Here is a 26,748-nt window from a genome sequence, read left to right as displayed (position 1 = left end):
AGCTGAAATTTAAATGCAGTTTGTCAGACCTCACCCCCAACCCCAGTTGTCAGCCGCCCCCCATCCCCAAACGAGAATGTGAGAGGGAAGGGAGTGGGTGGAGGGGAGTGGAGAATGAAGCCAGGAGAGGTGAAGGAGAGGGAGAAAGAGTAAAGAAGAAAGAGAAACAGGATGAGAAAAAGCGAGATTGAGAGAGAGAGAAACTGTGGGAGAGAAAGAGAGAGCGTGAGATAATGAGGCAGAGAAAGACAAGGGTGAGGAGAGGGTGGGGAGGGGACAGAGAGAGGGAGAGCCTGCCGGTAGGTGATGGGCAAAGTCTGGAATTTCTCCGCCTCACTGAGGCTTTAGTGAAATGACCCCCTTTGTCTGCTGACGCATCTGCTTTTACAGTTCAGGGTGTTCCCCACATTTCCTGAAGCCACGGCCCTCCCCTGTGGTGTCCGACTTGCTCCTCTTTTCCCAGCCTTTCCCAGGTCCCTAGGTTTGAGCAAAGCTTGCACTCTGGATGCCTCTGGTCTGCTCAGACAATAGCTGAATTGCCATTTAAGAGAACCGATGCAACTGACCTTTGACACGCATTAGTTACGTGACATCCAAAAAGGGACAGTAGAGACTTCCTTTTGTGAATGAGAAATTCTTAGAGCAATTACTTCAAGGAACCATGGGCAGATGGGCCTCAGTCACAGGCCAAAGGGATGGGGCCAGCTCTGTGGATTGTCTTCCTCTGGGGGCTGGCTGGAGTTTTTGGGTGATTCCCTGGGGTCCTTAGGGCCCCCTGACCTTGAGTGAATCTTCTCTTACAGAAAAGAAAGTGGCCAGAGATTCCTACATGATTTGCCGATTTGAAGGTTTCAGAGGAATCCCCAGCTTACCAGCTGATGCTTCCTGGAGCTGCCTCTAGAGGAAGATAGCACTCTCCCCACTCCTTAGGAGCTGGGTCATGGAAATGGCCTGCTGCATATGGAGGAGTATTTTATCATTGACATCATTAGAATTGATGACTCCTTTTAAATCCTTTACAGACATTGTCCCCTCACCCTGCCATGGCCCACATCCCAGGAGGACCTGTCACCACTCTCCACCTTGGTAAGACATTGCCCGAGTTAATGGGCCCAACAACAGGGTCAGACTACATTGCTGCTCCATTTCCGAGAAATTCTCCATGTGCAGCATCACATGTCCTGTAACTCCAGTGACTCAGGTCTTGAATCAAAGGTCACCTCTTCAGGGAGTCCCCTCCTAATGGACTTCCTAAGGTGACCCCATTCATTCCTTTTCCCAGGCTCTCTGAGGCCTGTCGCTGTCTTATATTGTCTTTGCAGCACTCACTCTGACTTGCAGTTCTCTTATTCCCACAGCCCAGGCTATCCTATGGATACACTCCTCCCACCATCTGCTCTCTCTGCTGAAACACCCCTGCCTAGAACAATTTGCTTCGTAGTGGACTTTCCATAAACATTCATATAATGGATACAGAAATGACACAGAGGTCAGCATCAGAACCCAGGATCCCCCAAAGCCCCGTTTCTCTCTTTCACAGCCTCTCTCTACCTTATTCCTATCACCAAGGGATCTTCTGTCTTTCCCTCTTTCTACTACTTGTTAGAATGGAAAGCACTGGGTTGGTAAAGCTGTCACTCAGGATATAATTTTTTCTCTGCCACTTTCTGGCTGTGTGCTTTTCTTAAATCATGCAACTGCAACTGAAAATGCATGGATGACAACGCAAGGATTATTTTAAAGATTAAATGAAATAGCTAGGATGACTGGGCCTGGCATATATTAAGCATCAATTAACACTAATTGCTTTGCATTCTTCTCTTTGTTTCTCTCCTCTCTCATTTTTCCTTCCTTATAAATTAATTCCCTGCCTTTCTCACAATCTTTACTCCCTAGTCATAAAGCTTCTGCCAGGGTTGTCAGCAGGATTTATGTGCGTGAATTGGACTGAGTTAGGTAGGCATAATGCAAGGCAAGTTATCTCTTTCTAGGGGGAGAAAAAGTTAAGGCAGAGTGATGTGAGAAGTGTCGACAAGACCCAGGAAGAACCCAGGAGAGGGGCTGGGGGTAAGGCGTCTGCCCGCTTGGCAGCAGCTGTGATGTTTGGAGTGCGTCTTCAGACCAGCAGTCCCTGAGATGCTATTCCATTTATTCTGGAGACCACTCTGCTCTTAGCCCTGCTGCGCAGGTAGATTTGGAAATGTTTATTGCATCAGATGTGGGATGGAAGAAAGAAACCTGAATTGGGAATGAAGAGACTTGTTCCACCTTCCCTCAATCCTGCCAGTAGCCAGCCACAGGGCTTAGGAAAAGTCTATTCACCCCCCTGGACCTCAGCTTACCCTCTGACAATTAAAGGGAGACCACAGTTTTGAAGGCGTCTATCAGCTCTGACGTGCTCTGGCTAAACCAGACCAAAAAGTTTTTTGCAGCCGTTTTCGAAAAGAGAGTGAGAGAAGAGAACCTGCAGAAGCTTAAAGAAGCACCATTTGCAAAGTTTTTTTGTTTCGTTTCCAACAATCTTACTTATTCGCAGCACAGATTCTGTTAGGCTTAGACTTGTATTCGGTGGCACTGGATTGATAGACTCATACTAATTGGCGTGGCTGTCTCAATTTTCTCCATCCAACTTTGCCAGGGTCTCGCCTTCTCTCTAGTGGAAGCTCTTTTCAGGCTCACAAGAGCTGAGATTTCTCAGAGGCGCCTGTAGATGGATTTGCCTTTTTTCTGCTATATCCATCTGAAGCCACGGCAACTCTCTCTGAGCCAAAACCACTCACTAATTAATACATTTCACAGGGTGAATGAAGCACTGGCACGACCAACAGCCTGGGGCAGCTCCCAAAGACATGGCCTTGCCCAGTGCCCAGAAAGTCCTGCCTGGAGACAGCCAGTGCCAGTTTCCTCCATGCCAGCATCTCACCCTTCTCATTTGAACCTGGAAACGTGTTGACTGCCAGTGCCCCTACCACCCTAGCTGTGTCATTTTCTCCTTCACCTGTTTGCATTTCCAGGGAAGCACAATTCACAGTCACAGGGGCTCCTGATCTATTTTTTGTTCTCCCCTTTTCCGGGCAGAATGATGGATCAACTCTGGAAAACCTATTAGGAAAGGGCTGGGCCATCCTGCGTTTCCGGCAGGCCTGTCCAGGTGACTTTGAGTCAACCCGCTGAGAGCTACTTGGCTACAGGCCATCTCTGTGGGGCACCATGTTTATTTGAGCCACTGACCCTGGCCCTAGAAGAAAAGATGAAGAATTAGTGATACCCTCTTCTCCCCATCTATCCCCACCAGGGGTTTTTTAGAGTGTCTTCAATTTAGTCTGTTGGGAAGCACTCAAAACCACTCTACTCTACTCTCAAGGCAGGACTTTTCATCACCCATGTGCACCAGGCCAGCCTGCAGGCATAGATCCCTGAACTTCCCAGTCAGGTTCTGAAAGAACTGGGAAACTGAGGAAGAGATTGGAGATAGAGGAGGCCCCAGTGATGGTTGTTTGTATCAATCATCACATTGATTTGCCTAGGGAAGTCTTGTTGTTCTAACATTACACTGGTTGGTGATCAGGCATCCAGACCCACTGGACTCCTAAGATAAGGCTCCAGCTCCACAGGGTTGGAAAACAAAATTGTCCGCTCCCTCCTTGCATTCACCCAGCCCAGGGTCTTATCTGGCAGATGATTGCTTGTTGTTCCACCTTTCTCTGTCCTAACCTCTACAACGATAGTCACCAATGGTTTACTTATTCTTAAAGACCCAGCTGTAACCTCACATTTTCCGTGAATCAGCTAACCCCTTATGGTTTCCTGCAATGTCTCCTTTATTTTCTATTTCCTTATGACATTCTTTAAATGAATCTCCTCCTGTAATTACCATTTGACCCCTGGGCTTTTACTCTCCACATTGCTACAAAAAAAAAAAAAAAAGTCCAGTTCCTTTTTTGCAAGACGCCATTCCTTGTATATATTTCCATCTTCCATAATGCCTACAACAAGGGTGACCACATCATAAATTATTGGTAAAGATTTCCTGGTTATGCCAAGACAGAAATACTAGACTGTTTGGTAGTTACATTTCTTTAGGCAAAATAACAAATTGACTTTCTGCTTTGAATTAGGCATATGTATGTCAACAGGAGGCCAAATCACTGCTGGGTGAGTGACCCACTGCTAGGAAGATGCCCAGACGCCAACTGGGAAAAGCTTGGCCAAGCCAATCAGGTGTTGCCAGAGCCTTCTTTGTGATAGCAATGCCAGCCCATGAACTAATACCCTCCTTTGGGAGAGATGCTGATATGCCAAGGAAGGTAATGTTTCTATCTCAGCTGACTCATTTGCTGAGAACAACAGGTTTATAAGGCAACTCTTAGCTTGGCCCACACTAATCCTCCATCAAAATAAAGAAATAAAGTTTCGAACTAAAGAGCATTAAGAATGATAACTTTTCTTTTTCTTGGTACCATCCATTGACCTACACCTGGTTTTCACTGTAACACATTTGTGGTATGAAAAATGACAACATGACATCAGAGAAAATGAGAGCGACATTTTAGAATTTACCAAAATGGGACTATGGTCACTTAAAATCCAACTTTCTCATGTGGGTAGTGCCTCTTCATCTCAGCCTGTGCTGGAAACAAATAGCCTCTCTTAGCTCTAAAATACTTGGTTCTGTGCTCAAAGTGGTGTATTAAGTTCTGCTGCTTACACCAGAATTTGGATGGTGTCTCAGGATCTCAGTTTCCTATCAGTGGAATATGGAGTTGGGTTAGGCATTATTTAAGATTCCTTCTAGTTCTACCTTGTTTGTTTTAAGGTTTCCTCTTATATTTCCTAACCTCTCTTCTACTGCTCTTTGGCAAGGTCTGGAAAAGAAAGGCTATGTAAGGATTTCCTTGAAGATAGGGCCCATGTTATAAGGGAGAAAAAAAGATGAGATCTCATCAAATCAACTCCATACACACCAGCAAAAGCAGGCAAGGCACGGAAGGGAAGGTGAAATTAGGGTGAAAATACTGTTTAATGCTTAGCAGAATTGTGAAAGAGCCAAAGTTGGCCTAGAACCCTGCCCATACAATTCCAATGCTCCTGCCACCGAGAATTGTTTTCCTCCGCACTGGAATAGGCCTATCCCTTGGGAAGGATGACCAGAGAAGAGGAAAGGAGAACAATAGAGAGAGCTGCGAAAATGCCTCTCAAACTTGGTCTTGGCGTCTGTGGGCATCTTGGCCTGCAGGCATCTGTGCAGTGCATGTTGGGGGTAAAGCCAGGTTGAACATTAATTGTTGTCATCCAAGAGTCAATAGCTTGAGAGTCTTTCTGGAGCTGCTTTGTACCTCTGAACCTCCTGTCCCTTGGGAGCAAGCATTGTGAGGCAGAGGGCAGCACAGTCTCATAGAATTTCACACCCAAGTTGGACATGAACTGTAAGCTACACTCTGCCACATTCCCATTCTGGGAAGGTCACTTCCCCTATCTGGCTCTCAGAGCCATATAAGTACAAGGAGAAGGTGGACTTGATCTTTAAGATTCTCCCAACTCATATACTTTGCTGTGCCAGAGACAACATTATCTATTCAGCTCAGAACTGCAGGGTGGAGCGGAAGCAGAGACAATGCTGACTGCTCTCTGTCACCTCACCCCCAATCCCTGCCCCTATGCTTAGTCAGACAACCCATCTGACTTATTTCCTGGAAGCCTGTTCCCTTATTTTAGCACTTATGGTGGAAAAATCAGGACAGTGTGAACCCTTCCATGGGCCATGCCATTCATAGATACCCCTGTGATTTGTGACTGCCTCTACCCAGAAAGCTCCTGAAGGCATACATTTACCAGGCAAGGGACCCTTGAAGGAAGTAGGTGTTGTCCACACAAACCATTATAGGCCAGGTGGATACTGACAAGAAGGATTGTGTGCCATCAGAAGCACTCAGCATCTGCAGTAAACCAAATCCTCCCTCTGTTGGTATGGGTTGTCTAGAAGAGAAATTTTCATGCATGACTCAGTTGCTTGCCATGAAGTGCCAAAGAAACTTAAGGGACAGTGTTAGAAAGGGCTGAGATCATTGGCAATTAAATAGACCCCTCTACCTGGATGTGTATGGCTTAGAAACTAGAGCATACTGTAGTTCCAGCCTTGAGAATTTTTGTGAGCATAATAAATGGTCCCTTCACCTTAAGAAAGATCAGAAAAAGAAGATATGACCTAAATCAAATGCAAAACAAGGCTATGATCATCCGCTTAATAGCATTATGTGACTTTGATGCTAGACTCAAGTGACCAAGAGAAAGATTTTTCCCAGGAGGAGGGAAAATGCCTGCTTTTATAAATTGAAAGGTGTGCTGTTCTCATACGGGTCCGACAGTAGAACATAAGGATTTCTATTCCACTGTTACCTAAAGAAGAGAATTTTTAATGAGAAATGTTTGTTGAGTCCTGTGGCTCCAGGAAGACTTCCTTCAGCAAGAGCAGAATGGGACAAGGGCCCATTCAAAATGGAAACAATTTGAGGGGTATTTTAACTATAATCCTAAGATGGTAATAACAATTGCTTCCACTTAATTAGAATCAGTGCAAGAAAAAAGTGGAATGGAGATCACTTTACACAAGTGAAAAAGAGGTTTGTTACATTACAGTCCCCAAAGTCACTCCATGGGAAGAACTGACTTGCCTTTCTAGGTGTCAGATTTTCCTATCAACGCTATAGCTCCAACTTCTTCCAAGAGGCCTGGCTTCTAGGATCTTCCTTTCAGTAATGGCCAAAATGGGAGAAATGGTGTAAAAGAGTAGATAAAGTACACTTCTCCAGAGTGAGTAAAGAAGCTGGGGACACCTGGATTTAGGCTGGAATATCCCCAAATCTTCCTTCATTATGGATAACAGGATGATCTACACCTTTTTTATGCCTCTAAGGAAAAAGAAAGGAGAAAAGAGTGAATGATGGAAAAGTGAATGGGGAGCTGCCAGTGGCTTATCAGGAGCTCTCCTAGGGAAGGATAATGTCTCTGGCATTGCTCCAGTATCTGACAACTTCTCTTCACCGAAAGAAGCCATCGCCATGACAACACAACCCTGCTGCCACTGTGTGGGGATGAATTTCGTTCTAGGTGAGTCCTGGAGGTCTTAGAGCTGGAAGGAGGTGTAGAGATGTGGTGATCAATACTCTTTATTCTTCATGTGAAAGATTTGAAGACTGAAGATACTACTTGATTTCCTTGGGACCAAAGAAGGTACATGTGACAAATGCTGAATTTGAACTTAGATCTCTTCATTTCTAGTTAAGACCATATCCAAGGTGGGCAGATCACTTGAGGCCAGGAGTTCAAGACCAGCCTGGCCTATATGGTGAAACCCCGTCTCTACTAAAAATACAAAAATTAGCAGGGTGTGGTGGCGGGCATCTGTAATACCAGCTACTAGGGAGGCTGAGGCATGAGAATCGATTGAACCTAGCAGGCGGAGGTTGCAGTGAGCCAAGATTATGCCAGTGCACTCCAGCCTGGGCGACAGAGTAAGACTCCATCTCAAAAGAAAAGAAAGAAAGAAAAAAAAGACCATATCCTGCCACAAATATTAATACTTCACTAGAATATTTCATTTTATCTCCCTGCTCTGTCTTCTAGGAACTCTCTATCTCGATTCCCTATTCTTCAAGTGCCTGCATTTTATGCCTTCTGACCCTGCCCCCAAAATGTATCTGATTGAACAAGAGTGAACCCCTGAGCCAAGGACAGTCCATCCATCAGTTAGCTGGAGGGAAACCTGTGACCTGACTCAAAGTAATAGGTGGACCAGCCAGAAATTCTGTATCAGGGATTATTCCTAAGAGCCACTGAGGGAAGGTGGTGCTAGGCTTCAGAACTAAGCCAAGCAGCCCAGTAAGACATGGGGCAGGGGGCCTCAGGCAAGATGAGTTAGCAGAGACACCTGGCAGGAGATAACAGAAAATGAGGCAGAATGAAAAAGAGCTAGAACAATGTGAAAATTGTGGACTCAGTTTCCATTTATTAACATCTAATGAGAGCAATAAGCTCAACACTCCAAGATAATCTATATAATTGCTTAAGTATAAGATTTTAAAATGTGTTTGAAAAACAACTCGTTTAACATTGTGTGACATATAAGAGGAAAGAAAAGTTACTTTTGATTAGGGTAACCAGAGAAGGTTTCACTGAGAAGCAATGCATTATCTTAGTAAACTAAGAACCATGTACAATATTGAACCTTAGAATAGCTTGGAATTCATTGGCTCGTGAAAACACCTGGACTGAGAAATGACCTTTGGAACATGATCAGTCCCATAAGTTGGGGACCTCCAGCACTGCCCTTACTCAGACATCAAGGTAATGTTCTTTAAGAAAGGTGCAATCTAACAGGTTAATTTAAAACAATATTGTCATCTTGAAATGTGCAGCACAACCAAAAATCACAGCCGACGCCACCCATTTCTCCCAGTTCAGGGATCACTGGTTCCAGTGTCAATTTAGCCCCTGAAAGATGATAGCAAAGAGAGTTTTGGTGAGAATTGCTTCCACTCAGTGTCTTCAATAGCATTTACAAAAAACCATTGGCCCTCCCTAATCCAGTTGCCTGTGTGACTGTACAATCTGAAACCAGTACTCCAAGGGAATTCTCACAGTGAATGTACAGGATCACCCATCCTCCCTGAAACTTACAGAAGATCATTTGAGATCTGAAACTCTCCCTCAGGAGCCACAGTTAAATTGGGGTTTAGAAGGACCTGGATTTCACTTCCTAGATCACAGCCAAAATAAAGTCAGAGGAATCAAGAAAAAATTATAGTCCAACTGTCAGTCATCATATCTCCTGCTCCTTGTTCATTTGCTCTTTTATGTATCCTACAGGTATGGAGCACTTACTATCTGATTAGTCCTGTTTGAGAAAAGCAGAACCAGCCTGAGGGAAAAAAAATTAGACTATATTACTGACCTGCACTTAATATAAACACATGTCACTCTTTCCGTTACAAGAGACAAAACTCAACTCTAACATTTAAATGAATAAGGAAATTCACTGGATCAAGTAATTGAAAAGTTCAGGCATGGCTGAACCCAGGTACACAAGTGATATCATCAAGAGTTTACCTTCTACACCTCCCATCACCAAAATTCCAGGGCTAAATGTTCAATAAACAAATTTGAGTACTTTACTATCCCTAAACCAATTAGTATAGCCAATAGCATGAGATGGGCTGATTGGCCAGATGTGGATTATGTGACCTCACTTGATCCTCATAAGCTCTGAGAATGGGAAAGGAATAGTTTCTCAAAGAAAAGTAAAGGTGCTGCTCCATTGCTTGCTGGGAGGCAAGAACAATAGAACAATGTGAAAATTGTAGACTGAGTTTCCATTTATTAACATCTAATGAGAAAAATAAGCTCAACACTCCAAGATAATCTATATAATTGCTTAAGTACAAGATCGACTACAAAATGTAACAGTGTTTTAGTCATGGTGAGTCCAGGAGCTCTGAACAGGGCCACTTGCCCAGCTGATGTTGGGGTTTTCATCATTTTTATAGGTAAAGAACCCACTGAATCACCCCCTTAGCCTCTCTGCATCATTCTGCTTCATGCCACTGTGACTGGGGACTCCACGGTTAAAGATCTTTTCTGGTCCTGGCCTCAGAGCCTTACTTTTTGAATGAACACACAGGGCTACTCTCTCATATCCCTGGCATCAGATGCTAAAGTAGCCCGCCTGCTTTCATGCCCTTTTTCCAACTTCTTTCTGCAAACATGAGCAGTTTTTTCCTTATCCCTCTTGGTACAATTGCATGTTTCCACCCAGAAGAGTGAAGTGGTTTGTTGTTGTTGCCCTTGCTTTTCCCTCTGCCGTTACTTCAACTGCAATTTGATGTCTTCGAGCATTGGGGATGGGAAAGACATATATAATTAGCAAAATAAATAATAATACAAAGGCCTTATTACTGAGGTTTTCTGGATGACTGTTCAAGTCAGAGAAACAATAGTGCTCAGAGGACGGAAATGAGGCCACACACTGGAGAGACAAAGAACTGAAATCACGGAGCAGGGCAAAGCCAACTCAAACAGCAGGACCTCCTGTCTTGCTTACATGAAAGAGTAAGGCATTCAGATGACAGAAGCCAGGGATGGCATGGCTGGGGACTCTCAGCTCTGTCTCGGCAGCCTCCCCTTCCCCAACACAATCTGTTCAAAAACAAAGCTGGCCTGTGAGCTGTAAGCTGGAGACATGGGCATTCAGAGACAACAAGACCTTCTAGGCTGTGCCCCGGTATCAGATCACCGGCATCAACCCCTAGTGAATCTCAGGAAAGATTTTGAGGACTTGGGTGGTGGTGTTCTTGCCTTCGTGAGATTTCCCTGGTTGCTTTGGTGTTTTTCGTCCTATCAATTTATTATAGGATCAATTTGCAAGAGGTAAAGTTTAAAAGGGCTGATCTCATAACTCAACTTTGTAGATAACCAGAGTCAAACTGTCCCCCCAAATCCTCCCCCACCCAGGAAGGACACATGACCAAACCTTACTTCAGGAATAGATATTTTAAAGGTCATTATGTTCTTAAAGGTTGTATCTGCATGACCCCAACATAGCCAGTTAAATAGTGGGAAATTCAGCCAAATCTCCTGATTGTTTTATCAGGAAAGTCTAGTTCTAAAAATAGACACAAAGCATTCACTTCAGGAAAATTCCATTTGGGTCAGCAAGGACTTCTTTTGCACTTAGTGGGTGCCTGTACTCTGCTAGTTTCGACAGGCAATATAGAAAACGTCTGTGTTCTGACCCCTCCCCTCAAGCTGCTCCTAATTTAGTTGTTTCGATAAAGCACAAATGTTGGGAGGAGTAGGAGTAGTAAGTGCTGCAAATCGACAGAAACTTCTGAGCCCTCAAATTTAACACAAATCAAGCTCATCGAAGAGACCCTGAAAGGCACTTTGAGGTTTTTCCTTCTTTTCAACCAGGGAGTCCCTTATACTCTGTTATTAGAGAAGTCACTGTGGGCTGAGTTCAGCTTTAGGTACTGGGGAAGGAAAAACCTTGACCCTGTCCAGTGGGAATATTCCATTTTTTGGTAGTGGAGGACACAGGATGAGCAGGAAAATATAGGCAGGTCGGGAAAAAAGGAAAGAAAATAAATTAGTATGCATAATTAGAAACAAGCGTGAGTAAAAGCCGGATGTTGTACGTGGGAGTGGAGGAGCGGGGCTGTGGGTGGTGAGGAGGAGGTGAGGGGGGATGAGGAAAGGAGATTTGGGAAGATTCCTGGAAAAGTCTAAAGTAAAGCTAAATGTTTGAGTCCTGTGGAGAATGTGACTTGGCAGAAATGGGGAAGAACCTTCCCAGGCTGGGAGAGTAGTTGTTGAAGAGGCAGAGAAAGCCATGCGGGTCACCCGCGTCCTCACTTCTCTTCCAGAGCCTGTCTGGAAGCAGTGGGTTGCTCTGGCCTGTGGTGTCCTTTGTCTCACCCTGCCCTTCACAAAGGAGAAGAACATGGGCTTGGAAGCCAAGCCCCCAATTTCATGCTGATGTCCGGACAGGGGAGGAAATCATGAAACCTAATTGCCTTTCAGAACAGCACTTGTCTGATTTTTCCCATGAGGTATCAGAGGGTATGGAGTGCAATTGGTCACAGGGTAGCCAGGGTTCAATGTCTGCCCTGGCTCCACTTCCAGCATGACTCTACCCCTGGCAAGTGAGACTGCCTGATCTCAACAAGTAGTCTCAGCCCCATGCCAGACTCAGAGACCAATCTTGGTTTCTGGCAGTGGTCAACTTTTTGTCTCCTCTTGCCGTCTTGCTACTGGTCCAGCCTGACTGTGGATCTCTTGTTCCCCAATAATCAGGTTCTTGCCTATTTCTTGACCAAGCCTGTCTTAAGCCCTAGTTTTCTCCTATGTTATGTTTCAGTCCTCAGTGATTAAGGCTCAGGATTATTTTTCAGTCTCTCCAGGGAGACTTCCTTGGAGCCCAGTCTCATCAGCAGCTGGGATGCCCTGCCCTTGACCTTGAATGCAGTCTCTGCTAGATTATCCCTGATGTCTTCTTTCTGCCTATTTGGACTTACTGTGTGCCTATCCCTTGAACCTCTGGTTATTAAGGTTTCCTTTCTGCCTGAAATGACTCTCTGGAGTTTGGTACTGGCGTCCGTCTCAGCCAATGGTGTTCCTGTTCTCTTGCTTTTTGGAATAACCTCAGATTCATAAATTAATATCTCTGGATGCTGATTCCTGGCCTTATTCCTTATTCATGTCTACTGAGTTTAGCCAACGGAGAATCTGTCTGGAGTTCAGACCTTCACTTAGCTTTGCCCATTCCACTGGCTGATGCCTGAGTTATTAATACAACAGAGAAACCACTGTAAGAACATTGTGTTTTCCCCTTCTTGGATACTTGGTCACTATAGGACCAAGATCGGGACACCAGGAGAAAAACTTTCATGCCCAGTTGACTCAGAATCTATGTTTCCTACTCATGAACATGGCCCTTCTCGTGTCTCCCCAAAAACCTACCAGAATTTCAGTTCTCTGATGTACTCACTTCTCTCATTTTTTTTGTATTGAAATGAGTTGAATTTTTAAAAATTCCTTCATTCCTGTCATTTCTTGGGATTGGATGGGATGACAAGTCCCAAGGCCTTGTGGCTCCTCTAGGTCAGAAAAGAAGTCTAAGAAATATGAAGAAGGAAGGCTCAAGGCATCATCCGAATGGTTCTGTTGCCGCGGCAGCACTATGACTTGTGTAGTCTCTCCCCGTGAGTGTGAGATGGTCTCCTTTAATGACTAGAATATGACATAGAAGCAGTGACAGGGGGTCACTCCTGAGATTAGGTTACCAAAACACTGCAGCTTCTGTCTTGCACTGCTTTTCTTTGATTGTTTGTTCTAATGGAAACCAGATCCCATGTTCAGAGCTGCCGTATGGAGAGGCCCTATGACAAAGAATGGAAGGAGAGCTCCGGTCAACAATCAGTGAAGAACTGAGGCCCTCAGTCCAATAGTGGGTGAGGAACTGAATCCTGCCAATAACCACGTGAGTGAATTTGGAGTGGATCTTTCAGATGAGACTGCAGCACCAACTGATATTTCCTTTACAGCCTCATGAGAGTAGCAGCTAAGAGGCACTTGAATTCCTGACCCACAGAGGTAGGCAATAATAAATATTTGTTACTTTAAACCGATATGTTTTGGGGGTAATTTGTTATATAGCAATAGGTATGTAACGCACACCTCACAGAACTGGAGACAAAGAACACAGCAAAGTTTGGCAGCAAACAATTTAGGTAACTTTCACCCACCCTAATATTTCAGTTCTCCATTCAGCTCGACTTAGAGGAAGTCACATTTATTTCATCAACATGTACCAAGTGTGGGCCCTCTCTGCCCAACTATGTGACAGATGTTGTGGAAGATCCAAAAGAAGTGAGTTCCCTCAGGGAATTGGGGAAAAGCCAAGAAATAAACAGGAATCTCAGCACCACCATTGTCACTAATTTCCCCGTTCCAAAAATTCCAGAAAAATCCCTCTACATTCCATGAAAAACAATATAAAAGAAAGGCAGAAAAGAAGTTTTGCTTAGGGTGGGCTGTTACAGGGTAGCCCAAATTCCGTTAAAGGAAAAGGCCAAACATCGGCAGGAAGGTTCCTGTCTGCAAGCATTAAAACATGCTTGTTAACTGTATTTGTTAGTTTTTTCATTGATCACCAACCTATAAAATCACAATATTTCACATAAATATCAACGTTTTGCATTTTCTTGAAATATTAGGAGGCATGACCACACTAGCCCCCTGCTCCTACTTTGGAACCATTTCCCATCACACAGTAAACCCTTTCCTTCCCTCTCACTCAGACTTGGGCTATTCATTCTGCCACAGTTCCAGCTTTGCTAATTTAAACTGACTGCCATATTTAGGTTTGCAAAGGTAGTTTTAAGCCTCTCTCTGATCCTTTCAGACCTACAGGATTCTTTACCTCTTCAGTGGTCGCTGTGGCCCCCGCCAAAAAAGATGACCCTGATTATCCACCTCTCTAAAAGCCCTGAAGGTGAAATCCCAGGAGTCAGAGCGTAGTAGGTGCTTAAGAGATATTCCCTTACTTTTCCACCAGAGACAACACGTATTTTTTCAGGCTTTGTGAACCTTTGGCAAATAACAAATGCTTTGTTCTATTTTAGGAATCATGGTGAAGCCCCAGACCTCCCCTCTATGTCCCAGGCATTGTGCTCAGCTAGACATATAATAGTGAGCCAAAGAACTTGAACCCAGCTCTTCCAGTCACCTGGTAAACTCAAGAAGATGAATACTGTTTGAGCAAATGCAGTGAACCAGTCAGTATAACTTTCCTAGTCTCTTCCAGGCACAGGAGTCTATCATGTACACCCCTCTAGACACCCCTTTTCCTTTTATTTCTTCTCTCTGCCCTGGCCTTTTATTGTATCGGTCCCACATTAGGGGTAGTGGACCTTTCATGAAGCACAACACCCTGGCTTCTGGATGAATCACCTGAGCATTGGGAGGGCAGCAGTGGTAGAGAGTGAACTGAGAAGCAGTTTGTCTCATCTCTGCTTCTTTGAAGAGGTTCCTCACAACCTGTCCCAGAGAAATTTACTGCCCAAGCTCCCAGAGGTCATGCAAGAAGAAAGAGGGAAAAAAAGGCATTTAGCTTCTTTAAAAAGAAAGACAATGTCTGGATGAACAGGGCCCCCTGGTCTCCAAGGATAATTCATGCTGTCCTCATGCACGTTTGGCTCGCTCGTGATCTGGCTCTGGTCTCTGAAGGATGGCTCTAGACCAATGGACGCTAGAGGAAGCAGAGGCTGCAGCCTGGGAGGACCTTGGCCAGGGCTGCAGCCATGACCTCAGACCCTTCAGCTGCACCTGAGTACACATTTCTAGGGGAAATGTGCTCTCCATGGAGGAACGGCAGCTTTGGCCCATGGGGTCCCTGTGAGATCACCCCAGCTGGTCTAAATTAGTGTGTGTGACTCTCTGTCTTTTAAAGCCTAGAACACAGAATTTCTTTTTTTTTTTTTTTTATTCTTGATTCCATACTCTGACCTTCTGTTAAAACAACTTTTAAAATATAATTTTCTCTTCTGCTTACCTAAAATATTTCTGTACTAAATTTGCTGAGCAGCCAACACATTTGTAAAAGCACAGAGGCAAGCTAAACTCACTTCCTAAGCCAACTTCACACCTGAGCGTAAACAAGGCATCCGGGTCTCCAAACGGAACTGCTTTCCCAACAAAGAAATCGCTTCCCTCTGTGAGGGAGAATGTGCCCAGTCTGATCTCCCACTCCCCTCTGCTTTGTCCCACTCCTTCCCCTTTTCTCCTTTCTCTTACATTTCAGCTTCCAATGAAGTCAGATCCCAAAGCCCAAATAAGGGGAGGAGATTTCGTGTCTTCTCAGCTGAATAATCCCAGTTCCCCCAAGCACACAATGTTCACACATCATGTTTGCACATAGGGTTTGCTGCCTGCTGGGCTGAACTCTCTCTCCCCACCCCTGGCCTCAAACCCTATGAGCCAAAGGCTGGAGGTAAAAGAAAAGTCTGCAGCAGAGTCAACTCACAGAGCGAGACAGACTGATTGCCAAAGAAGGAGAGCAAACAAAAGACCTAGCCATCTTTACTTCTTTTTGGTTTTCTTTTTTCTTAATTTTTTTTTACTCTTAAAACATCTTTACTTTTAAAAGACCTTTGGGTATTTGGTTTCATCAAACTCTGGTGTGAAAAAAAGCACACACATGTATACAACTATGTAGCCTTCTGCTGATGAGCTCGTGTTTACTGTGCCATGTCTTCTAATGATTAAGGGAAAATGAGAACTTACCCAGAGAAAATGCTCACACAGCTTTACTTCTAAGACAAATCCCTCAATATCAGTCAGTGTCCAACCAAGAAGAATGAAAATCACATATGAGTTTCCAAAACAGAAGGATTTCAGTACAGCGAGTTGGTTACCCAGGGGATGGAGGAGCTGAGAGGCCTGGCAGGGGACAGCAAGGCACAGCAGAGGGAGGTAGCAGCAGGACCCAGCTGCATGGAGAAGGAGGAGTTGGAGTCAGGTGAACCAGGGGCCAGCATCACTAGACAGAACCTGGAGCCACAGCACACCTGTCTAGTGGGGTCTGGAATCCAAGAAGAGAGGCAGCCTCCCAGGCTGGAGAAACCTCCCAGGCTGGGAAGGCAAAGGAGAAATAACATGACTTCTCTTGTCCTCTCTCCCTCCCTCCCATCTCCATCCAGTGCCTCCCACAGGCTGAATCCTACTGGAAGCCAGAGCATCCAGGAAGCTAATAAATGCAACCTGAAAATGGGCAGCCCCTGAGGCACACAGCAGAGCACAGAGCACGAGATGCTGCTGAAGACAGACAGGCTCAGGACCCATGCATGCTCCTCTCACCCTGTCTCCACTGCCAGCGTCTCCATCCCACCAAACAGAATGCAAATTCTAAAGGCATTGGAGGCTAGGACTGCAAGAAAAGACACGATGGGGTATCTCAAGTTCAATCCAAATTCATATCCAAGTTCATATCCAAATTCCCCTTTACCTAGCCCTGATACAGGACACCTTTTCTTCTAATTACTAGGGGAAAAGGCAGTCACTCTATCCAGTTTGCATGTCCAATGCCAGGACATGGGAAAGGCAGTGAATCCCAGGCAGAGCGTGGGATGTTACTCGAGACTCTCATAGTGAACATTAAACTGAAGCTGGGCTGGAAGTGCGTTCTCACCTTGAGGCACAGAGTACTAAGTCCCACACTGTACCAAGAGCAATGGCTAACCACGAAAGAGGACACAAAATCAGAGAACAGATCATGGGAGATCTTCCTAGATAGTCCCTGAAGTTTCCTTTCAAGCTTTTTCAGCAACCAGGCCTTGCAAAACATGTATCCTTCATGCACAATCCTGATCCCACAAAACTGACACGAAGACTATAGAGACAGCAGGCTCAGAGGACTGTACTATTCAGGAAGTCGCGTGAAAGAGCTTGAATTTGCTCTTAACTAATGCACTCAGGATGGCATTCAACAAATCACAACTAAATCCTCCTTTTGGCAAAATGTTCCCATCTTAATTATAACTGTATTTTTGCTTGTATGACTGAACATGTCTTCCTTTGCCCTTAAGAAATGGGAGGAGGAGCACATGAAGGAGAAGCAAAAATATAAACAGTGGGATGGAAAATTACCCCTGCAAAGTATAATGGCTAAACAATGACTAAGGGGGCTGTGATATGCATCAACACAGACCCACAAGTGTAAACAGTGTGGTGGGAAGGGAGATGACTTGGATGAACTAGACAGAGGGGGAATTTAGGTGAAAAGAGAGTTTCCTCTCCCTAGATGGGGGTTGCAGTGGGTGGGAGGGGAAGGGCACCAGTGGGAGGATGGCAGAGGGGGCCAGATCTTTTTATCTGGTTCTGGGAGGCCCTGACTGGGCAGGGTATGAATAAGGGCACTGTTCAAACAGCCCAAGTGCTTTAGGATTCACTGAATGAGGAAGAGAGTGAAGGGTTAGGCAGGATCTGGGACTGCCTTAGTTCATGGCTCTGTTCCACCTCTTGCCTGTTGTGTCCCCTGAAGTCAATGATTTACTCCCTTAGAACTTGAGATTCCTTATCTATAAAATGAGATAATTCACACAGCAAATATTTGTTGAACAGCTACTACGTGCCAGGCACTCTTCTTGGTACCAAGAAAAGAGCAGGGGAAAATATCATCCTTGCTATCAAGGAGTTTATATTCCGAGGAGGGGGAAGATAAAGCACAGATTAAGAAATCCATGTACACTATAATGGTGAGCAGGGCCATAAAGACAAATAGAGCAGGTAAGAGGGAGTGTGGTAACATAGAGGTGTGAGCTACTTTATACTGAGTGGTCAGGAAAGAATAACTGAAAATGTGACACCCGAACAGAGATGAGGAAAGTAAAGGAAAGTGGGTCATGAAGGTAGGCATGGGGAGGCATTCCAGACAGAGGGAACGCAAGTGCAAACACCCCCACCCCCCAACGCTTCAGAAGCATGTTTTATGGGCATAATACAAAGAATTAGCACAGTTCCTGGCACACAGTAAGCACACAATGTGAGCTACTATTTTAAATCATAAATGAAGTATCCATAAAGCATTTTGCTTCAGGCAGAGCAGCAAGAAGCATGAGATAAGCAACTCCCCTCAACTTTGTCTTCGTGTTCTTCTCCTACTCTGTGTCACATCCTTCTGCTTATGAAGACAGACAATGGGCCGGGTGCAGTGGCTCACACCTGGGATTACAAAGTGCTGTTATCCCAGCACTTTGAGAGGCTGAGGCGGGTGGATCACCTGAGGTCAGGAGTTCAAGACCAGCATGGCCAACATGGCAAAATCCTGTCTCTACTAAAAATAGAAAAATTAGCCGGGTGTGGTGGTGGGTGCCTATAATCCCAGCTACTTGAGAGGCTGAGACAGGAGAATCCTTGAACCCGGTAGGTGGAGGTTGCAGTGAGCTGAGATCGCGCCACTGCACTCCAGTCTGGGTGAGAGAGTGAGACTCTGCCTAAATAAATAAATAAATAAATAAGACAATGCTCCTAGTTTCAGTTATCTGCAAAATAAGAAGAGGCATAGTACACGATAACCCAAACCAACAAATAACGTAAAATGCCATCCACATTTTTAGCAGATGACTTTGTACAAAATATTTACTCGCCTAGTTAAGTTTTATTTACTCTAGTATCACCAGGAGGTCAGATGGTATAGAAGTTGGCATCAGATGCCGTGCAGTCAGCTCCTGGGTATGTGATATCAGACAAGTTCCTTAGTCTCTCTCTGAGCTCCCGGGGTTGTTATGAGGATCAAATGAAATCATGACGGTGGAGCCCTCTGTGAACCATAAAACTGCATTTGATTATTGTTGCATGATGAAAGTTGAGTGAATCCTCTGCGTTCACAACCACAGTTACGGTGGGACATGGCCCACCCACATTTTGGATGACTGGGAGACACAAGCCTGAGACCAACACCAGCCCCAAGGAAGTCACAAAGCCAATCAGAGTCACAAAGGACTCTTCTGTTTTTCATACTCCCTGGGACAAGAGTTGATGGCATTTGTTTAGATTGGCATTGAAAAGGCATCATTCTGTTGTGAATCCAAGTTGCTTAGAAGAGAATTGGTAACCCTGCCAAGAATCTGACGAGAACAGACACACACTCTGGGGGAAGATGGGGGAAAGACGTTTCTCTCGCTTTTCTTCAGAGGTACGGACTACAGCATGAAAGCCCTAGGCATGGCGTGGCTTCATGGGATTCAGCCCAGAGCTAAGACTAGTGAGGTTTCCAGTGCTGCAAATCAGATTCTTAATGTAGAGATTCACAGAGACCAATATGTGCATTTCAGGCACTAAGTTGTAGAATTGAAAGAAATGAAGAGGTCTCTACAAGTGAATCCTTCTAAGTGCTGGGCTTAAAAAGACCAAATAGCAGTTATAAAAAGTATCATTGTGGCTTCACCCTTTAAGGACAGTAACAGTTCAGCAACATTCCAGGCTATTACTGGACTTAGGGTATTGGGCCAGATAGGGCACTGCCCCTGAAATTCAATTTAGTAATAATTCCTGGCAGATCAATTCAGTAATAATTAGTGGAAGAAAAGGAAGATAGAGAACGATAAAGAGGACTCATTTAAAATTCCTGAGACCCTCCCTGTTTATTTCAAAATAGAAAACATGTGATTGGGTTCAGTTGGGTCAGGTTGGATGGGGTTGGCCACCCACATATTTGTTCATTGTCAGAAATTCAAAGAGTGGCTCAATGGGTATCTGACAAAGTTGCAAGCGAACTCTCCACCCAGGCTTGATATCATGCCAGTAGGGTTGGGAGAGGACATGGTGGAGTGGAGAAGGTGCATTCAAGCCTTGCAAGAATAGTGCTTTCAGGAATTCTGAAGTCTCCCCAGTGATTCTGAAGATGCATGTTCTCACGTTAAATGCCAGGTCCCATAACTCTTGGGCAAGTACCTATTCCCTCATTCCATTGATCAGACAGAAGGGGACTTATGTTACAAAGCTCGAACTCTAATCTAACTTGAAGCAAACACTGGTCAGCCATTCAGGAGATGAGAGGGAGTATGTGATGCCAACAAACATGCCACCACATTCTCGAAGACCAGGTACAATCGAGGCTAATTGTACTTGCCAGGCTGTGAGCAATCGGCCAGACTGTGCCTGCCATGAATATTCCATTTGCAGGAAATTAGTATCATCTGAATCTTTCTCACTACCTAATCTTCCCAGTATCCTGGAACCATACCTGGGAGCTAATAGAGGTGCAAATGGCAACTTTAATTTACCTGTGAGGTTGTGGATTATTTACTTATTGAGGAGAAGATATAAGAAAGAGAAACAAGAAGATTAAGGAGAAATAAAGGAGAGAAAGAGGAAGGGGGAGAAAAAGGGATAGGGTGAAAGAGGCCAGGGAATGATGAAGAGGCTGTATGGCGTTGCCTAAAACATGTGAGCTTAGAGATCTGAACTGGGTTCAAATTCTATTTTAGTCACTAAATACTTTTTATTGATTCCCACAGTCAAGTCAGCTGGCAGCCTGGGAAGGGTTGGTACTTTCTCTACCTCTGTCATTGTCTCTTCATGTCTTTCTGGTTCTATCTCAAGTCTAAGAGGGACCCGAACATCCATACTGAGCCAGACACCAAAGAACTCAGACACTTCCTGGACCTTTGTGCTGAGAACTTTGGAATCCTGAAGACAAGGAGCTTTTGACTCTTATGTAAATGTTTAGATACGTGATATCAGAAGGTTCATTGAGAGTCTTGTGGAATACGTCATCATACTGAAAAAAGGATCAGGAGAAAATGTGTTTGCCAACCTGAGACTTGTGCCCCCGAGGTCAGTCCCTCCACCTGCCCACATTTGGTGGTCAGCTGGGGAGTCTTAGGGTATTAACAATAAATAGAGGAATGCAACCAGGCGGGGCAGCTCAAGCCTGTAATCCCAGCACTTTGGGAGGCCAAGGCAAGTGGATCACTTGAGGTCAGGGGTTCTAGACCAGTCTAGCCTACATTGTGAAACCCCATCTCTACTAAAAATACAGAAATTAGCCGGGCATGGTGGCATGCACCTGTAATTCCAGCTACTCAGGAGGCTGAGGTGGGAGAATCTCTTGAACCCAGGAGGCAAAGGTTGCAGTGAGCCGAGATCGCTCCACTGCAGTCCAACCTGGGCAAGGGCGAGACTCCATCTCAAAAAGTAAAAATTAAAAAAAATGGAGGAATGCTCCCAGAAGCTTGGGAGAGAGACTTGGAATTCTGAGTTCTATGGTAAACCCTTTATTGGCAAGCAGCATTTTAAAATGTGCTTAACAAATAAATAGAAAAAAATTATCTGAAAATGCCTCTATTATAAAAGATCTGTTTGCTTTGAGAACAGTGTCTGGAATTATCGTTTTAGGGGGAAAAGGTATAACCTTGGAAAAGGATGACCGACTTATTCAAAGTACCCTGGTCTGTGGGCCCTATCTTTGGAATTTCAAGGGCTTCCTTCTGTGATGATGTCCTCCTGTTAGCATTATTCAGTGGGCATCACTGAGAGCCCCATGGCATCTGGCCCAGAGGAAAGGTGCCATCCTGAGAGATGCATGGGAAAGGGCTAGACCCTTATCTAAGGCAGACATGCAGATAGTATAGAATATTTGGGAGGAATAGATTATAGAAAAAAAAAGTGTGGATCAAATTAATATTGGAGTGTCTCATAGCTTAAATGTATACAAGAGTCAGTGCTAATTGTTTATAAGTAAATTGAATTAAGCTTGTTTTACATTCAAAATCATTTTGTTTTTAAATAATCCATCACCTTGGAAACTAAAAAATAAGCATGGACAAATGTCATATAATTTGAGATTCTATTCCAGTCTATGGATTTCAGAAACAAAACAAAACAAACTTGGGTTGGAATTCCTGTTTCACCACTTCTTTATCATATGACTTTGGATGGAGAATCAAACTCTTCATCCAAAAAACCAGGCTAAGAAGCCATTTTTTACAGGTTTGTCATAAAAATGAAAACCTTCTGTCCAGGTGCATGCTACCAAGTAGGCATGCAGTAAGTGGGAGCTATAACTATTATTGCTGTGATTCAGGTCAGCAAATAGATAATTGTCTCACAAACAAATAAACCAGGTAGTTCACATATCTGTTGATATGAGCATACTCCACTGGCTGAGTGAGCCCCCATGAAGTCAGCCCCACCTTATAGCACATGGTGGAGTGGTTAAGGGCAAAGCTTCAGGGCAAATGCCCAGATTACAATGCTAGACACTCTACTTGCAGTAGAAACTGGATAAATTCCTTAATCTCACTATGCCTCAGTTTTCTCATCTTTAAAATGGGGTAATAATAGTATTATACTTTAGTGTGAAGATTAAATGGGATAATCCATGTAAAACGAGTTTGGAACAAATGCCTGACACATAGTAAAGCACTGAATGGAGGTTAGCTATCTATCAGCACATGGTCTAACTTTTAGAATAGGGCTAAAAGAATGGAGCTATCTTTTTACATAAGACCAGTATAGTCTGTTTCATCTAATTTTTTTCCCTGGAGGCAAGTGAATTATGGGTATAATGGATTAAGTTAGAGAAACTACTTGTGTCTTACGATTTGTTAGGAAAACCCTGTTGATACAATGAGAAAAGCTTGATACTGATCACACTGGAGATTTGAGGCCAGATCATCCAGTGCTATAAACTAATTCCTTGATGTAATATTTAGTTTCTTAATCTGTAAAAGGAGGGTAATAACATTTACTTTTAAGAGTGTGTTAGTCTATTTTCATACTGCTATAAATAACTAGCTGAGACTGGATACTTTATAAGGAAGGGGTTTAATCGACACAGTTCCACATGGCTGGGGAGGCCTCAGGAAACTTACAATCATGGAAGGTGAAGGGGCAGCAAGGCACATCTTACATGGTGGCAGGAGAGAAAGAGAGAGACAGAGCAAAGGGGGAAGTGTCACAGACTTTCAAACAACCAGATCTCATGAGTACTCACTCACTATCACAAGAACAGTCTGCCCCCATGATTCAATCACCTCCCACCAGGCCACTCCCCTGACACATGGGGATTACAATTAGAGATGAGATTTGGGTGGGGACACAGAGTCAAACCGTATCAAAGAGCAACCCTCTTTGAAAATCCCACAAAATGATAGAAGAACTACATAAAGGTTTTGTCACTGAGTTGGTACACAATTGAATTGGTTTTATTGGGAAGACCTGGACAATTGGGAGCAGTGGAATTCTAGGAAGAAGATAGCCAGGTTGAAATGCTAATGGATGGTAAGAACACCTACTCTCTTCATTCTACACACAGGAGGTATTCTCTAGGGGAGAGAGGTTGTGGGCTAGGCATATTTTTGCACTTACTGGCAAAGTTCTGTAAAATAACCAAGTGTTTCTAGCACAACTTCCTTATAGTCCCTCCTAAATATGGTATGTATTGCTATTGATTAAAAATACACAGAGCAGGCTGCGTGTGGTTGCTTACGCCTGCAATCCCAGCACTTTAGGAGGCCGAGGCAGGCAGATCACAAGGTCAAGAAATCGAGACCTTCCTGAGCAACATGTTGAAACCCCATCTCTACTAAAAATACAAAAATTAGCTGGGCGTGATGGCACACTCCTGTAGTCCCAGCTACTCCAGAAGCTGAGGCAGGAGAATCGTTTGAACCTGGGAGGTGGAGGTTGCAGTGAGCTGAGATCGCGCCACTGCACTCCAATCTGGGTGATAGAGTGAGATTCCATCACACACACACACACAAAAATACACGAAGCACTCTCAACATCCTTCCCACAAGGAGAACCACTAGTGTGGTGAAGGAAGATTGAAGGAAGATCCAATTCAACAAGGAAACCTTTGGTTTCTGTAGCCTCCGTTTGCCTTCTTTCTGTTCCGGTTTAGCTACCCTAATGTAGCTATTCATCACAACAAAACAGGGAGCTAGACATACTCCTTATTCCCATCTTGAAGAGGAGGGCACCAAAGTTCAGAGCGCTTGAGAAATGAACCTGAAACCTCAAAGCTAGCAAGCAGGAGAGCTGGCATTTGAGCCTATACCTTCTGATGCCAGGTTCCTTTCTGTAACCATAGCAGCCTCAGGTGCTCCAGCCCAGCCTGGGAATACAGATGGCAGACCTGGTCCAAAAAACCAGCACAGGGGGCTATGTCAGAAAAGGTGTGGGTGTGGAATGGAGTTTTCTCTTCTGTGACTTTTTGTTCATCCCAAATTTATTCCAAGAGGAGCTGGGATAACAAAATTGGGGGCTGCCTGGTTTTGTCTGAATTCTGTAAGTTGGGGTTTTATTTAAAGCATCATTCTTTTTACAAAAGAAAAATTAAAAAGGCAGTTCTAGAGGGACTTAGCACTCTTTGTTGATGTTTTCTCAGATGCTTATAATGAGCTCATAAATGCTAATGAAGAATGCTCTGTGGCTCCCCAGCAGTGCTGAGTCAAACCAGCCACGTTACAGGACAGAATTACACAAGGGTTTGGAACAGTCGTACCCATCCAGCACCGCGGGGCTGGTTGTCTGCTCAGGAGGAGCGCTGCCTGCTTTGTCAGCCCTCGTGCTTGCCAGCTCGCACCCTTACCACAGCCATCTCTTTGACCTAGATTATTTCCCCTGGGACAATGGTTTCAAAGGCCTCTTTTCAAAGTCAGCCTATGAGTTTTCAGCTCTCCATAGGCTTGGTCAGTAGGTATGTGCTGAGTACTCATTCATGTGCCCAGAACTTACTAGGAGCTGTGAGAAGTGACTCACCATGCGCTGCCTCCTGTCTCATCACCTTGTAGCCTCCACAACATGGCCCTAAAGCATCTGCATCAATGCAATCCCAACACATAAGCAGAGATCCAGCAGAAAGTTTAAGGAAGGGGTTACAAGGCAAAATAGAATTAAGGGAAAATGATGTCCCCTGCTCTGGCAATATCCAACATATAGAGCCATCACCACTCTAAAGGGATAGGGATAAGGGAGCAGCTACAAACACCCTGGCTGTAAGAGAGGGTTACTGTCAGGAGCCTTCAGTAGAGAAGAAGCAACTGTACCTGCAGCCCAGCATGGGGACACTATTCCATGGCTTCATCCTCCTCCTCCAACCCTGAACAGGAGGCGGTAGTCAAGGGAGTCCGTCAGTGCAGCCCAGAGGCAGCCTATGGAGCACAGAGCCAGGTAAAGAGGAGGTGGAGTTCTAGTCTGGGAGGCCAAAGGAGATGATCCAGCAAAGCAGCTCTCCAGCCTCCTCTCCTAAGGCTTGCTGAAGGAACCTGAAGATTCAGGTGGGCAGGACAAACTGCTCCTGCAACCAGCTGTTTCTGCTGCCTGGTGTTTCCTTGGACATATCTATTCACATATCATTTCCCCAACTCTGCAAGAAAGGCCCAGTTCTCTTTGAAATGTTCTCCAGTTTGGCCTTGGATTGCAGGCATCTTTTGCATTTCTCTAGGGCCACTATTCATTTCTGTAGCTAGCTGAAGAAAAGAACCATGTCCTGAACTTGATGTGTGTTACACAGAGCAGACCTTTCTTCAGTGCATATGAGAAGAGTGGGTCAGGGCTGGATGGGTGGAGGGGTAGAAGTCATCTCTTGCCCTTGAGGCCCTCAGACTATCTATCCATGTAGTTAATGGATTAGGAAGTAGATAATTCTAATCAGGACCAAGATGGACCCATGACAAAATTATGGCCAAATTTAATGATAAATATCTCCTATTCTCTGCCTGGTAGCTTAAGGGATGGAGGGAATATGAAAGTTGGAAATATGGAAGTTGATCTCAGTTTTTGCAGGTCTGGAAAAACACACTTTGCACACTGACTGGCATAATTTTTTCACTTTGTGGAGTATATAAAAATACCCAGGTATTTGCCCTAGAACATTGTTTAAAAATCACTAAAAGTCTTGGTCTACTGCATTTATCTCTCTACAGCTATTGCAGCGGTTATTCAAAGAGGCAGAAGGCAAGGGAAGGGAAAGAAATGAATTGTAAATAAAAGCACCTTGCATGGTGCTGGCCCCACAGTATGTTCTACAGGGGAAAAAAAAAAAAAAAAAAAAGTTTAAATTTAATCCTCACAGTCCTGTCCTGTCATGTAATGTCTCAACTTAAAGATGAAGAAATTGAAACTCAAGAGAGGTGACTTCTCAAGGTCAGTGGTTACCCAGCTAAGGCAAAATGAATGAAGAGTTTAATATTTGATGGGCATGGCACATGTTGAGGATCAGCTTTGGCTCTTCCAGAGACGAGGGCTCTGTTTTCCAAATCTGCAGCTGGATCTTCTATACTTCCTTATGGTCACTAGGCTAGGCCCTGGGCTCAAGAGAGGAGAGCCTTCTCTGCTCCTACAGGAGGGGGAAACCAGCCCTGCTGAGGCCAAGAGGAACACACAGAGGCAATCTACGGTTTCCAGGATCTGTGCTGTCACCGGCATTAGGGTCTTTTCACCACTGAGGTGTCCTGAGCTTCTGGAAACCAGGGCTCCTGGAAATACTCTGACCTGCTTGGGGAACAGAGCACCTGGCTTGTGAAGCTGTGTGTGCTGGAAAGACCCAGAGATTGCATGCGGCCTTCTGAGAAATCCTCACATTTTCATTACTTTCCCCTACAACATCCTTGCTTCTAGCAAAGCCTCTCTCGCATAATGGAGTCTGGCAAAGTGAGACTCGATAGACAAAGAAGAGGATACCAAAAT

The sequence above is a fragment of the Theropithecus gelada genome, chromosome 12 (assembly GCF_003255815.1).
Source record: "Theropithecus gelada isolate Dixy chromosome 12, Tgel_1.0, whole genome shotgun sequence".
In the NCBI taxonomy this organism is placed as follows: Eukaryota; Metazoa; Chordata; class Mammalia; order Primates; family Cercopithecidae; genus Theropithecus; species Theropithecus gelada.
The sequence above is the reverse complement of the archived record's forward strand: the minus strand, read 5'-3'. Positions refer to the sequence as shown.